This window comes from Mauremys mutica, chromosome 12, assembly GCF_020497125.1.
Source record: "Mauremys mutica isolate MM-2020 ecotype Southern chromosome 12, ASM2049712v1, whole genome shotgun sequence".
Lineage (NCBI taxonomy): Eukaryota > Metazoa > Chordata > Testudines > Geoemydidae > Mauremys > Mauremys mutica.
In genome coordinates, this window is record NC_059083.1 from 42,417,823 (window position 1) to 42,431,893 (window position 14,071).

Here is a 14,071-nt window from a genome sequence, read left to right on the forward strand (position 1 = left end):
AAGGAAGCCTGGAACCTGAATTCAATTAGTCGGCTCAGCTGCTTGAGAAGAGATCTGCATTAACCACCCTCTGTGCCCAACCCAAGGGGGGACTTTCTGCGGTGGCTGGACCCAGCCCATAGGGCAGCCCCAGGCTCTGCCGACACCAGCCCCTAAACCCGAGCCTGAAAGTGAGGAGAGAGACCCGGGGGAAAGGGCTGGGGCTGGGCAGGAAAGTGACTCTGCCCCTCCTTGCCCCAGCTCTGCTCCGGGGGGGGGGGTTCGGCGAGTCCCAGAGCTGCTGAATTATTCTGTGTAGACAAACCCTATGTGCAGCCTCTATCTTTGTTCCCTTTCTTTAGTTTGCCTCCTTCAGTAACCGCTGAGGAGGATGGTTTAGGGCTTGTGTGCTGAAAGGCAGAATTTAAAGCATATGCAGGGAGAGAGTCTGGGGGAAGTGGGGTACGAAAAGGACCAAAGCCCTTTCTGAAACCACCCCAATTGCCCTTCTCACCCTGACAGGCTGCAGAATAAACATCCGTGTTCTGCTTCAAATCACTTAATTCTGCCAGGGGAAGGGAAATGGCTACAGTGAAGCTGGAACAGGTTGGAGATTTTCAGGGATTCCTCTGATAGATCAGCGGGAGGAGACACACTAAATACGCAAGTGTGACTGGGTTAAAAGCTACTAGGTCCATTTAATATGGGCTTGGTTTTAAGAATAGGTGCATTGGGCTGGGATGGAAAATTACCCATCTGTGGGACAGGAGTTAACCCGCTAAAGTGCCCTGGAGCTACTGCCCAAGAAGCACAATCTTGCTTCTCTATGCAGGGTAGGGGCTACTGTTATGTCTTCCAGCCATGGGTGAATTTCTGGCTGAACCTCTCAGCTGTGTGGAGATCTAAATGTGGGTGTTGTAGCTCACAAGGGGAAGGAGAAGAGCTGGTTGGATTTTAGTTCAATCAGAAATGAAGTTCTCTGTGAGGAAATGGTGATTTCAACTCCTTTTCAAATAATCAACAGGAACACATTTCATTTTGACATTTCCAAATAGATTTTTTTTCCTAAACTTTTCTTTGCCTGCCAACTTTGGCTATTTCATAGCTTCACCCCAGTGAAAAGAAAAGAATCATGCAGGAACATTGCATAGCAGCCATGCCTTCACTCTCGCCCTGTCACCACCTGCTTCGAGCACAAAGGGGTCTTGTTTGTATTAGCTGGTTGTTAGCTACCTAATGTAACCAGCCTCTCGGTCACTCAAGCACTCTGCTCTGCCTTTGCCCTGCAGCTTAAAAGATGCACCCCAGTCAGCTCAAACATCCCCCTGAGGTGTCCTGTCCCTGATTACTAGATACCCACAGAAATGCCAGAGGAACACTGAACCCTTGTTTACCAATTTAACCTTAGCCCACCACTCCTTTATCACACACAGCACTTGAGTTCAGTTAGCATAAAACAAAAGGAAATTTTATTTAAGAAAGAACTGAGATTCAACTAGACACAAGTGTGAGATGGACACAAATGGTTATATATAAAACCAAATCATAAAATGCAAACTAGGGCCTACACTTGTCAACAGTTCCTTTTCCTATATAATCATAGGACTGGAAGGGTCAGCGAGAGTCCAGTCCCCTGCACTCATGGCAGGACCTAGCATCCCTGACAGGTGTTTGTCTAACCTGCTCTTAAAACTCTCCAGTGATGGAGATTCCACAACCTCCCTAGGCAATTTAACCACTCTGCTTAACCACCCTGACAGGGAGTTTTTCCTAATGTCCAGCCTAAACCTCCCTTGCTGCAATTTAAGCCCAATTGCTTTGTGTCCTATCCTCAGAGGTTAAAGAGAACAATTTTTCTCTCTCTTCCTTGTAACAACCTTTTTTGTACTTGAAAACTGTTATCATGTCCCTTCTCTGTCTTCTCTTTTCCAGACTAAACTAACAATATTTTTAATCTCTTCCCTCATATGCCACATTCTCTAGACCTTTAATCATTTTTGTTGTTTTTCTCTGGACTCTCTCCAATTTGTCCACCTCCTTCCTGAAATGTGGTGCCCAGAACTGGACACAATACTCCAGTTGAGGCCTAATCAGCGTGGAGTAGAGCTTCTCGTGTCTTGCTTACAACACTCCTGCTAATACATCTCAGAATGATGTTGGCTTTTTTTGCCACAGTGTTACACTCTTGACTCATATTTAGCTTATGGTCGACTATGACCCCCAGATCCCTTTCCACAGTACGCCTTCCTAGGCAATCATTTCCCATTTTGTATGTATGCAACTGATTGTTCCTTCCTAAGTGGAGTACTTTGCATTTGTCCTTATTGAATGTCATCCTGTAAAGTAGATTATTTCCCCACAGTTCAAAGTCCTTTGGAGCGGTTGCTAGCCCCAAGGGGCTCAGACCTAGTCTGTCATGAAGCAGCCCTCTTGTCAAGGTATCTCCTCAGTGAATGGTATCTCCACCCAGTGACACCCTGAGCCAGTTTGTGTCTTTATTCCCAGATGGAGCAATCCCCTCTGTGTCATATCGTTTCTTTTCACTTCCAAGTGATTTTTGATGTTTTATAGTTTGTCCATTGACTTTTCTGGGCTGGTGCAAAGGTAGACAAATGAGCCTTACATTATATCAACAGCTGACCAGGGATGGGCACAACTCCCTCCCGCTTGAATGGGCCATCACAGAGGTATATTATTGCCTTCTGAGTCTCTCTCACTCTACAACCATAAGGGCATATTTTCAGTATAGTTAAAATATTCCTGAAATATGACATCTTGCAATGGTTATGAGTATCAATTATACAAACTTTCAGTAGAGACTTCACATGCTGCCCTTTATGGATAATTACCATGAAATTGGTATATCACGTGTAGTGAATTTGTCAGTTCTGAGGCAAGAGTTGCTTGTATAGAAAAGTGAACCCTTTGCCAGTAGGCACCAATTGTCCTTTGTGTGACACTAACCCTATTTTTCCCCCCTGAGTAGGATTTGTGACTCCTAAGCCTGACTTGATTTCACAGCTAGAAGAAGGAGAGGTGTGTCATGGGTCCTGGATCTCCAGGGCTCTGAGAAAAGAGGCATGCTGACAGGAACCTGCATAGGTGAGGAATCAGGTAAACTGACTCAGAACCCATTGAGGAATGAACAAAACAGCTGGGATTCCCACTGAGGCTCCGTGAGAGAACAGCAGTTGAACTTTGTAAAAATGCTAAAGAGAAAAATTCTTGGTGTTTTTGAAATGTTTGTAAATAAATTCAGGCAAAGAAATTATTAGATTGCAATCATTTGGTTATGACCCATTTAGTTGAATTATCTAAAAAATGCCTTCTTTATCTGAGTAGCAGTGATGGGTGTATTCTCTCTACTAGTGCTATGTAATTGAAATCTTATTAGGCTCTAAAGGCACTATAAGTGGTGATGTTTTCTTTCAGTGTTTAAAAGCAGGAGTTAAAAGTAAAGAGCAAGCCAGGAAGCATCTGTATTAATGCAAGTTATCTAACTGATAAAGTAGAAGTCACTGAAACCTAAGCTGCCTATAAAACATATATATGAAAATATGGGGTAATTCCCCTGTTTTGCCTGAAATCAACGAAGGTACTTGTATATTTTCAGTGATGATTGACTGCCCAGAAAGGGTAGATCCCTGTTTTTGTCTTTCAGATAATCAGAGAAAACTGATGCTAGCTGAACAGCATTCAACATACCATGCCTTTGATGGCACAGTAAAAATTATGTTTTGTGTTTTATGTTCTGTCTTGTGGTGTTGTCTCGTGGCCAGAATTGTTTTGTTTATGGGATGGTCTGGATTGGAATACAGATACTTGTTTTGTTCAACTTGAAATACAAAGTGTTTGGATAAATTGGGAAAAATATGATATCCTAAAGTCTAATACATTTCCTTAAGTAAGAGAAAAAGAAACTTTATTGGTCAAATCTTTTAATTGAAAATTGTTAGTAAAACTTGCATACCAATAGTTTTTGGAAGCAAGGACATGGAAAGTTAACCCACTCCCCATATTGTACATGGAATCCTTCTGGCTACCTCAGATTTCTACCAGAGGGCTGGGGATGGTGGGAAACTATTGGACTAGAGGTTGTATGAAATAAACTCGTCAAAGTGGGTGTGCTTGTCCTAGCTTGTTGTCCCAAAGCTCTGAAAAAGTTATTTTAGTAAAAGGATATATGTGACAAACTTTAAATAATAAGACTAATGTACTGTATAAAGGCAATGTATATGTGTTCATTGTTAGAAAAAGATGTATAAGTGAAGGCTAAGTTTCCTTTGTAGGTTAAAAGAAGCCAAAAAGAGAAAAAGAAAGAAGAGCGAGTTAACTGAGGAAAAATAGCTAACAACCAAGACAAGGGGGGCTTAAATGTGCCCACACAGCTGTAGAGTCTGCAAATCGCTGACCGGCACTAATGAAATGTGTTAGGTTTCTTTTTTTCACAGGTAAAGACGCACTACACAAAGACCCTAGAAGCCCTGCCACTCCTTGGAACCAGGAAACTGGATTAATATAAAGCTCCACCAGCGAAAGATTGCTTTGGCTCTATGCTGGAAAGACCCTTATTAAGTCCTGCTGACCACCAACAGCGTTGTGAAGTGTTAGAATCCAGGATTTCCTGACCAAAAAGGACATTAGGAACTGACCCTGGTGAAGAAACAAAGAATTATACACTAGCAGAAAGAAATTTGTGGGACCCGTTTGGGAATGTGGTATTAATTGGATTTTGGGATTTATTCTACAGGCTGCACCCTGTGTTTTGGGATAAATCCTTCAGTATGTATTGCTCACAAGGGGCTGCCATTAGATTAGCACAACAGAGAGCCTAGGTTGTTTCCTCTGCAAGAAGAGGGAATTGACCAGATCCCTGTGGACTCAGGCCAATAATGCAGCGGCCATTTGAAATATTCTTAAAAGCTGGGAACATGATAAGAAATTGGGCCAACTAGAAAAGGCCACTAGCCTTATTTTTAAAGCTCAGCTATCCCAAGTACAGGCTGGAGTTGGTGAGTTACATGTCATTTCCTCCCTTAGTCCTATGACCCAGAAGTTGCTGATAGAGATGGTATTGGAAATCACTGAGACTGGGAAGGTATTGCAGTGGGATCTGGTATATTTAGATGGATCTTGCGCACCAGACTTGGCCCACTGCCCTTACAGACGCATCAGGAACCATCTGATCTGTGGTCAGGGGGACATACTTGGACACTTTCTGGATGGAAGTATGGACATTCACAGTGCTCCTTCCAAGCATGTGGACCGGTTAGGGTGGGTGTGGGCTTCCACATACCGAATCCTACCGGGTCCATGGGGAGGATGAATGTGGAACTGAATACTCCCTCATTAATAACCCCAGCTCCCTAGAGCTTAATTGTTTTTTGACTTCAAAGTATGAGAAAACTCAGCCAAACGTTTGTTGAGTATTCTCAAAGGGGGGAATTGTTGGTGTCATTAGGCATAACTCTAGGTAACTCAGGAGGGTGGAAAACCACAGTGTTAATGAAGCCTTTCTGTACTAGGCCTGAATGGACCAAAGTTATTTTATGCTTATCCAGAGTGCCTCCATATTAAACTTTAGTTGAACTCCCAGGTTAGAATTGAGAATGGAATGTGTAACTGCTCCTTATCAGTGTAACACTGACACCAGGAGATAGTAAAAAGGGGCCCTACTTGTGTTTAATTTAGAAAGAGGAAGAGGGGAGGGGAGGCAAAGTAATAAATCCAGAAGTAAACCAACCTAACAGCCTTGAAAAGTTACTAACAAGATAAATTGTTTGCTGTCAAGGATGATCTAATTGTTAACTATACAATGTATGTATTATATAGGAGGGGGAGGAGAATAGTGGGGGGGTAATGAGGATGCCTAGTTGAAGTCATGTATAAGAAGAGACACACAGCTTATGTCTGTGTGCTTGATTTGAGACGTGTGTGTCTCCGAGCATCCTGTTATTTGAGAACTCAAATAAACTTTTGACTGCTTCTCCACCTTGGTGTGTCTATTGGAAGCGAGGTACACCGGGCAACGAACCACTGTTTGCTGCCTCAGGCCTTTTGGGCCGGCAACACTAGCAAGTCATAGGCAGGAGCCCTCTCTCTTCTCCCCTGAGCCTGCCCCGCACTGCTCTGTCCAAGGCATTCCCTCCTTACTTCAGGAGCCAGTTCTTCTCCCTTACTAGTCAGGAAGAGACTGCCCTCTTTGTTGCTAGGCAGCCTTTATATAGGGCCCAGTCTGGCCCTGATTGGCTGCCTCTTTCTTTGCCCTGATTGGCTCTCCATAGGGCTTTGCTGACCAGCTGCTGGTCTGCACAGCTTCTCTGGCCTCCTGTTCCAGCCCTTTTCCTCATGGAGTGGGGCACTACACTCCTGTATAACACAGGTCATACAACTTCCCCAAAATAATTCCTAGAACAGATCGTTTAGAAAAACACCCACTCTTGATTTAAAAGTTGTCAGTGATGGAGAATTCACCATGACCTCTTGGTAAATTGCTCTAATGTTAAAAAATTGACTTTCAAATGGGAAGGAGCAAGCTGATCTCATTTGGGAGTTTAACTCTCCACAAACACACACCCATGATTCTAGGCAACAGTTTCCTTCCAAAATGTGGAGAAGCTGCTGCAGTTCAAAATGGTGGGGAGGGGGTTGAAAATCTGAAATGTGAGATTTTATCTCAATATTTGATAATATGAGAGGAAGGGGACAAAATCTGAGGGGAAATTTAGTTAGAAGCTCCTGTGGTAATCGGGAGGCAGCAGCTGAGTGGGGCAGGCACATGAGTGGCTGGGGGGAGCTGAGGTAATGACTCAGGGCAGATCAAGCAGGACTGCTTCAGTAGCCCAAGGGCACTGACAACTGTAAACAATTGATAAACTTATATGGTCAAATGCCCGCCCAATTACTCAGCTCTTAGAACAGAACAAACCCTCCCTTCACAGCCCACCAGAAATCTGTAAGCATTCATCCCTTCCCCCACACACACCTCTTTTCTCTGCAAGGTAGCCATAGATACTTGATGCAATCATGATGACCTCTATACATGTAACCCTTCTGCCCCTCTGAGTTGGCAGCAACAAGGGCCGGGTTCAGTATCCAGGGGTTCCGTTTCAATAACACAATGCAAAACCGGCTCGAGCCCCCACCCAGTGACCTGGGACAATTACCTACCACCCCCCCGGGCGCCTCTAGGAGGCAATACTTCCCCACTCGCAAGCACAGAGTCCGAGTGTAGCAAAATCCTTTTAATAAAGGAGGGAAACAATGCGGCATCACGTTGGAGAGACACCACAAACAGGACTATACACAAACCATAAGCAAAAAGCCCACCTCCAAGTACATTTGGCACTGTCCTTTCTCCCTTAGGGTCTTAAGTCCAATCACCCCAAAGTCCAACAACCCAAGAGTCTCTGTCTCTGGTCAGTGCCACCCCAGAGTTCAAAAGTTTATCTGCAGAGTTTTACCCCCCCAGCCTGGGTGGAAATGGGGGGGGGCACACGCAGGGTGTTAAGGGACACCTTACGTGGGCCAGGGCCGACTGCCCTGCTTCTCCGTGGAGTTCTGCTGTAGCCTTCACCACCACTGGCTCCACTCCATCAGCTGTGCCGCTCCTCCGGCCAACCTGTGAACCGCATCAGCCGTCCACGCGAACCGCTCCACACTGCTCACTGTTCCGCAGGCTGCGCCAACGTGCTGCAGACTGCTCCGCTCTGCCAGCTGCTTAGCGATCGATCTTCAGGCTCCCCCACTCAGTGATCTCAGCTCAGTAAGCTTAGCTCTGTTAGTGATTTCAGCTCTTAGGGGTTTCAACTTGTAGTAGAGAAGCCCCAGTGCCACCTTGGCCCAACGTGAATTCAGGTCAGCATCCTCCAGATGGACTCCTAAAGGATTCAAAATTAGCTCTGCTCTTTAACAGTGGAGAGAGGAGGATGTGCAATTGGTGTTCCAGGCCCTCAAAAGGGGCCCATACCATCAGGTACACTCCTCATAATGTACCACCAGATGTCAGGGTAGATCTCATCCTGACTCTGCTTACATACATATGCACTGTTCCTATTTTTTATCTTTGTTTGGGGTTCCCCCTTGACTTGTAACAATGTCTGTCTCTGTAGGTCCAGATAAATTAAAGAGGGTGGGAACCCCCAAATCTGAGGGTGTTTTGAGATCAATAACAGCATTTGACAATGAAACAGAATTGGACAAAGCCTGAGGAGATCTGGTATTAATATTTCATAAATAGCATGAAGGGGTGGAATCTGAGGGGATTTTAGATCAATATTCAATAACAAGAGTGAGAGGGGGAAATCCAAGGGATTTGATCAGTGTGTGATAATTAGGGGGAGGAAAGGACAATAGCTGAGGGGATTTTCTGTCAATAGTCATAAACTAGACAGAAATGGTAAAATCTGAAGAGGAAATTAAGGTTCCTATCAATATTTGATAATTAGAGGGAAATAGGGTAAAATCCCAGGTGGTTTATACCAATATTCAATAAATAACTAGAAATTGATTTCTTTCACACACCCCACCCCAGTTGCCTGAACAGGGACAGGGAAAGGGCATTGGCGGCGAGTTATATTCTCTCCTGGTGCCTGGGCTTCAGGAATATTCAGGGCTGGAGGTCCCTGCTCCACCAATATTTGGAGCTGGGTCTCTCCCCTGGCCCTGCCTGGAGTGGGCCCCAGCACTCACCTGCCACCACCCCCTGAGGGTCCGCCCGCCCCAGAGACCCCTGCCTGAAGGAAAGCAGCACGTGCCTCTCCCTTGCCTGCTTGCGTGGCTGCCAGCTGCTGCTGCCTAAGGGCTATAGTACAAGGGCAAGCAGCACTGACAGGCTGAGGCCGCTGGCTGCTGCAGCACCTCAGAAGGGGAGGGGGAGGCACACACGTGCTTGGCAGGCCCTCCCACTAATAATCAACAATGGATAAATTCTTAATAAAGTTACCCAGAGAAAAAGAAGAAAAGGGTAATTCATCAAGTGATGGCCTGAATTCGACACCCAGCTTTCAAACTGAAGTTATACAAAAGAAAGATGTGGCATACCTACAAGATAAGAAAAGGAGTTTTCAGCCATCTTGGCTATCAAGATTTAAGTGGTTGGAGTACAATAGCAAATTAAACAGAGCTTTTTGCTCAGTCTGCAAAAACTGTTCTGAAAAGAAGATCTTAATATTTTCTATGAAGGCCGAGCCAACATTTATTTAATCTGGATTTCAAGATTGGAGACATGCATTGCGTGGTTTTACATCACACGAAAAATCCTCCTGTCACAAGGAAGCGGTAATAAAGTATGCTGCTCTGCAGTCACAGGTAAATGTTTCTGCACTTATGTCAGCCAGTTGCAGAAAAGAATCACAATCAGCTAGGTTTGCACTGCACAACAGTTTTACCAGTGTTCAGTATCTAGCTCAACAAGGAATAGCATTACGTGGACACAATGAGGCCTGGTCTACACTAGGACTTTAAATCGAATTTAGCAGCGTTAATTCGAATTAACCGCTCAACCGTCCACACCACGAAGCCGTTTAATTCGACCTAGAGGGCTCTTTAGTTCGAATTCGGTACTCCACCCCGACGAGGGGAGTAGCGCTAAATTCGACATGGCTATCTCGAGTTAGGCTATGTGTGGATGCAAATCGAACTTAGTAGCTCCGGGAGCTATCCCACAGTGCACCACTCTGTTGACGCTCTGGACAGCAGTCCAAGCTTGGATTCTCTGACCAGCCACACAGGAAACGACCCGGGAAAATTTGAATTCCTTTTCCTGTCTGGGCACTTTGAATCTGATGTCCTGGTTGGACATCGGGGCGATGCAGAGCTCTCCAGCAGAGGAGTCCATGCAATCCCAGAATAGAAAGAGGTCCCCAGCATGGACAGACCGGGAAGTCCTGGATCTGATCGCTGTGTGGGGCGAGGAGTCTGTGCTTTCGGAGCTGCGCTCCAACAAACGGAATGCAAAGACCTACGAGAAGGTCTCCAAAGCCATGGCACTCAGAGGATACAGTCGGGATACAACGCAGTGCCGCGTGAAAATCAAGGACCTGAGACAAGGCTACCAAAAAGTCAGAGCGGCAAACGGACGCTCCGGAGCCCAGCCCCAGACATGCCGCTTCTACGAGGCACTGCATGCCATTCTAGGTGGGTCTGCCACCACTGCCCCACCAGTGACCGTGGACTCTGAGGATGGGATAGTGTCGACGGGCAGTTCCTCGGCGATGTTCGCCGATGGGGAAGATGAGGAAGGGTTTGTGGAGGATGACGCAGGCGACAGCGCTTACAATACCGCTTTCCCCGACAGCCAGGATCTCTTCATCACCCTCACAGAGATCCCCTACCAACCCTCCCCGGCCGTTAACCCGGACTCAGAATCAGGGGAAGGATCAGTCGGTAAGTGCTATAAACATGGAAACATTTATTTTTTAAAAAACAGGAATAAAAACTATATAAAAACTATATAAAAACTTTTCCATATAAAACTATATAAAAAGAAGGTCCACACATATAGGGATGGAACAGAAATCCTCTTGGGACACTTCCACGAAGCTCTCGTAGAGGAGCTCGAAAAGCCTCCGCAGGAGGTTCCTGGGGAGAGGTGCCTTATTTGGTGCTCCGTGGAAGCACACTCTTCCGTGCCAGGCCATCCTAACGTACAGCGGAATCATTGCCTCGACCAGCATGGCAGCATACGGTCCTGGTCTGTGCAGGGATTCTAGCAGCATCCTCTCTCTCTCTCTCCGAGTGACCCGCCTCAGGGTAATCTCGTTCGGCGACTGCTGCATCTAATTAGGGCAATTAGTGTACTGTTACTATTGTGAATGCTTGACTTTTACTTTGCATAGCAATGACCTTCGTTTAACAGCCACGTGTTGGAGGCCGCAGAGGAAAAGCATACAGTGATCTTTCCCGGGCACAGCCGCGAGGGGCTGGAACAGGGTCAGACTTTATGCTTTCCAGATTGCCTTCAGCGGGAGGGCACAGCTATCCATTAACTGTTAAGCAGCCTATAGTGTAGGGCTTACCAGGCCTGGCTGCTACACGGATTCAGCAGTACCGCCCCGCTTGTCCGATCTCCTGTGCAAAACCGCAGCCAATGAAAGCGTATTCCGAAATCTCGAACTTGTCCTGAGAGCTCGTGAGACTAGGTGGCCTGTATGGTCTTGTTCACAGAAACTGAGCAGACTGTGTTCAGTGTTCGCAAACATGTATCTTTTCAAGGAAATCACGTCCTTTTTCCTATCACACAGCTGCGGCTCTTTCACGAACTGCCCCGGCTTCCCCCTCACAGAGGCTGGCGCAGATTAGGCGGCAAAAGAAAAAGACTAGGGACGACATGTTCTCGGAACTGATGGCCTGCTCCAGAGCCGAGGCGGCCGAGCAGAGACAGTGGAGGGAGACCCTATGTCAGCACCAGCGCTCACACAGCAAACGGGAGGACAGGTGGCGGCAGGAAGACCAGCAGGCGACTCAAACGCTGCTTGGGCTAATGAGGGAGCAAACGGACACGCTCCGGCGCCTTGTAGATGTTCTGCAGGACCGCAGGCAGGAGGAGAGAGCCCCCCTGCACTGTATCTGCAACCGCCATCCCCCGCCACAAAGTCCTGTCCCCCCCTCACCCAAAATAACAAGAAGGAGGGGCGCTAGGGGCCGTGAAAACTGTCACTGCACCCCAGCAGAGCGCTCATGTACCACACAGCTCTCATGCCATAAATTTTGAGAAGTGCTTCCCTTCCTGGATCACCCAGTCCAAAATCCAAGTTTCATCCCCGCACTGTGTAGTTGAGTATTAAAAGTAGTTTGTTGTTATTCACTGTTCCCGTCACGTTTTTCTTGTCAGAAGACTTTGTGTGAAGGGGGGGGAGGGGTTTTTTAATTGCATAGGACAGCCTCCATTACCAGGGTACAGACTTGGGGGCAGGATCAACAGCAGGACACACACAGACTGCAGTCACTAGGCACCAGGGTCAGTCTGGGAGGTGTATGCTGTCCCGGGTCAGTCTGTGAGGTGTATGCTGCCCCAGGGTCCTAGCGCCTGCCATCCACAAATGGCAAGGCAGGCTGCCCTTACCATGCCCTTCCACCCTAGCCACGAGCCTCTCCGATGCCCTGAGCCCCAGCAAGAGCCCTCATCCACGGACACATACTCACCCTTCCCACACACCCCTCACCCCTTCCTACGCCCCAACCCCCAGCCCAGAGCCTGCATCCAAACTCCGTCCCAAAGACGGCACCCCTCACCCCTTCCTGCAAACCCACCCCTTCCTGCACACCCACCTGCAACCGTCCTTCCCCCAGAGACCGCTGTAGGAGCAGGAGCCTATCATTCCTCTAGTGTAGAAGCGGTCTGTACATCAGTGCACACCGTACCCACCACAGTCTGCGTCCATGTTTCAACCCTAGAACAGGAATTCATAATTAAAGAAAACTTTGTTAATAATCAGTGTTCCATTACATTTATTTTAAAATGTGTGTTGGAAGGGGGGAAACCTGGAGAACGGGGTATGTAACCGCAGATCGAAGTCAACAGTCACTGACACAGGCTCAGGTTCAGCTTCTCTGTAAATCAAGTGGACAGTCATAGGTTACCCTGCTCTGCGAGGAACCTAGCTTTCAAAGCCTCCCGGATGCACAGCGCTTCCCGCTGGGATCTTCTATCGGCACGGCTGTCTGGCTGAGCGTAATCAGCAGCCAGGCGATTTGCCTCAACCTCCCATCCCGCCATAAAGGTCTCCCCCTTGCTCTCACAGAGATTGTGGAGCACACAGCAAGCAGCAATAACAACGGGGATATTTTTTTTGCTGAGGTCCGAGCGAGTCAGTAAGCTCCGCCATCTCCCCTTGAGACGTCCGAAAGCACACTCCACCACCATTCTGCACTTGCTCAGCCGGTAGTTGAAGAGCTCCTTCTCACTGTCCAAGGCGCCTGTATAGGGCTTCATGAGCCAGGGCATTAGCGGGTAGGCTGGGTCCCCGAGGATCACTGTAGGCATCTGCACATCCCCAACCGTTATTTTGTGGTCCGGGAAGAAACTACCTGCCTGGAGGCGTTTAAACAGACCAGAGTTCCTAAACACACGCGCGTCATGAACCTTGCCCGGCCACCCAACGTAGATGTTGGTAAAACATCCCCTATGGTCCACCAGTGCTTGCAGCACCATAGAAAAGTAGCCCTTTCGGTTAATGTAATGGCTGGCCTGGTGGGCTGGTCCCAGGATAGGGATGTGAGTGCCATCTATAGCCCCACCGCAGTTTGGGAATCCCATCGTGGCGAAGCCATCTCTGACGACCTGGACGTTTCCTAGAGTCACTACCTTTGAGAGCAGTTGCTCAACGATTGCGTGGGCTACTTGAATCACAGCAAGCCCTACGGTAGATTTGCCCACGCCAAAGTGGTTCGCTACTGACCGGTAGCTGTCTGGCGTTGCAAGTTTCCAGAGGGCTATGGCCACTCGCTTCTGCACACTCAGGGCTGCTCGCATCCGGGTGTCCTGGCGCTTCAGGGCAGGGGACAGCAAGTCACAGAGTTCAAGGAAAGTGCCCTTACGCATCCTGAAGTTTCGCAGCCACTGTGATTCATCCCAGACCTGCAGCACTATGTGGTCCCACCAGTCCGTGCTTGTTTCCCGGGCCCAGAATCGCCGTTCCACACCATGAACTTGACCCATTGCCACCATGATCTCCACTACGCGGCGTACCCTGCTTTGTGAGAGGTCTGCGCCACTCTGTGACTTCCTGTTCTCACCGCGCTGACGGAGCCTCCTCGCCCGATTTCTCAACAGCTGACTGTGGAAGAGGTGGACGATAAGGTGCGAGGAGTTGACAACGGCCATAAGTGCAACGATGATCGCAGCGGGCTCCATGCTCGCAGTGCTGTGGCGTCCGCGCTGTAACCGACCAGAGAAGGGCGCGAACAGATTTCCCGCCAGCGCTTTCAAGGAGAGAGGGCGGGAGTGACGGTTGAATGATGACAGTTACCCAAAACCACCCTCGACACATTTTTTCCCCCAGCAGGCACTGGGGGCTCTACCCAGCATTCCAATGGGCAGCGGGGACTGCGGGAACTGTGGGATAGCTTCCCACAGTGCACCGCTTCCAAA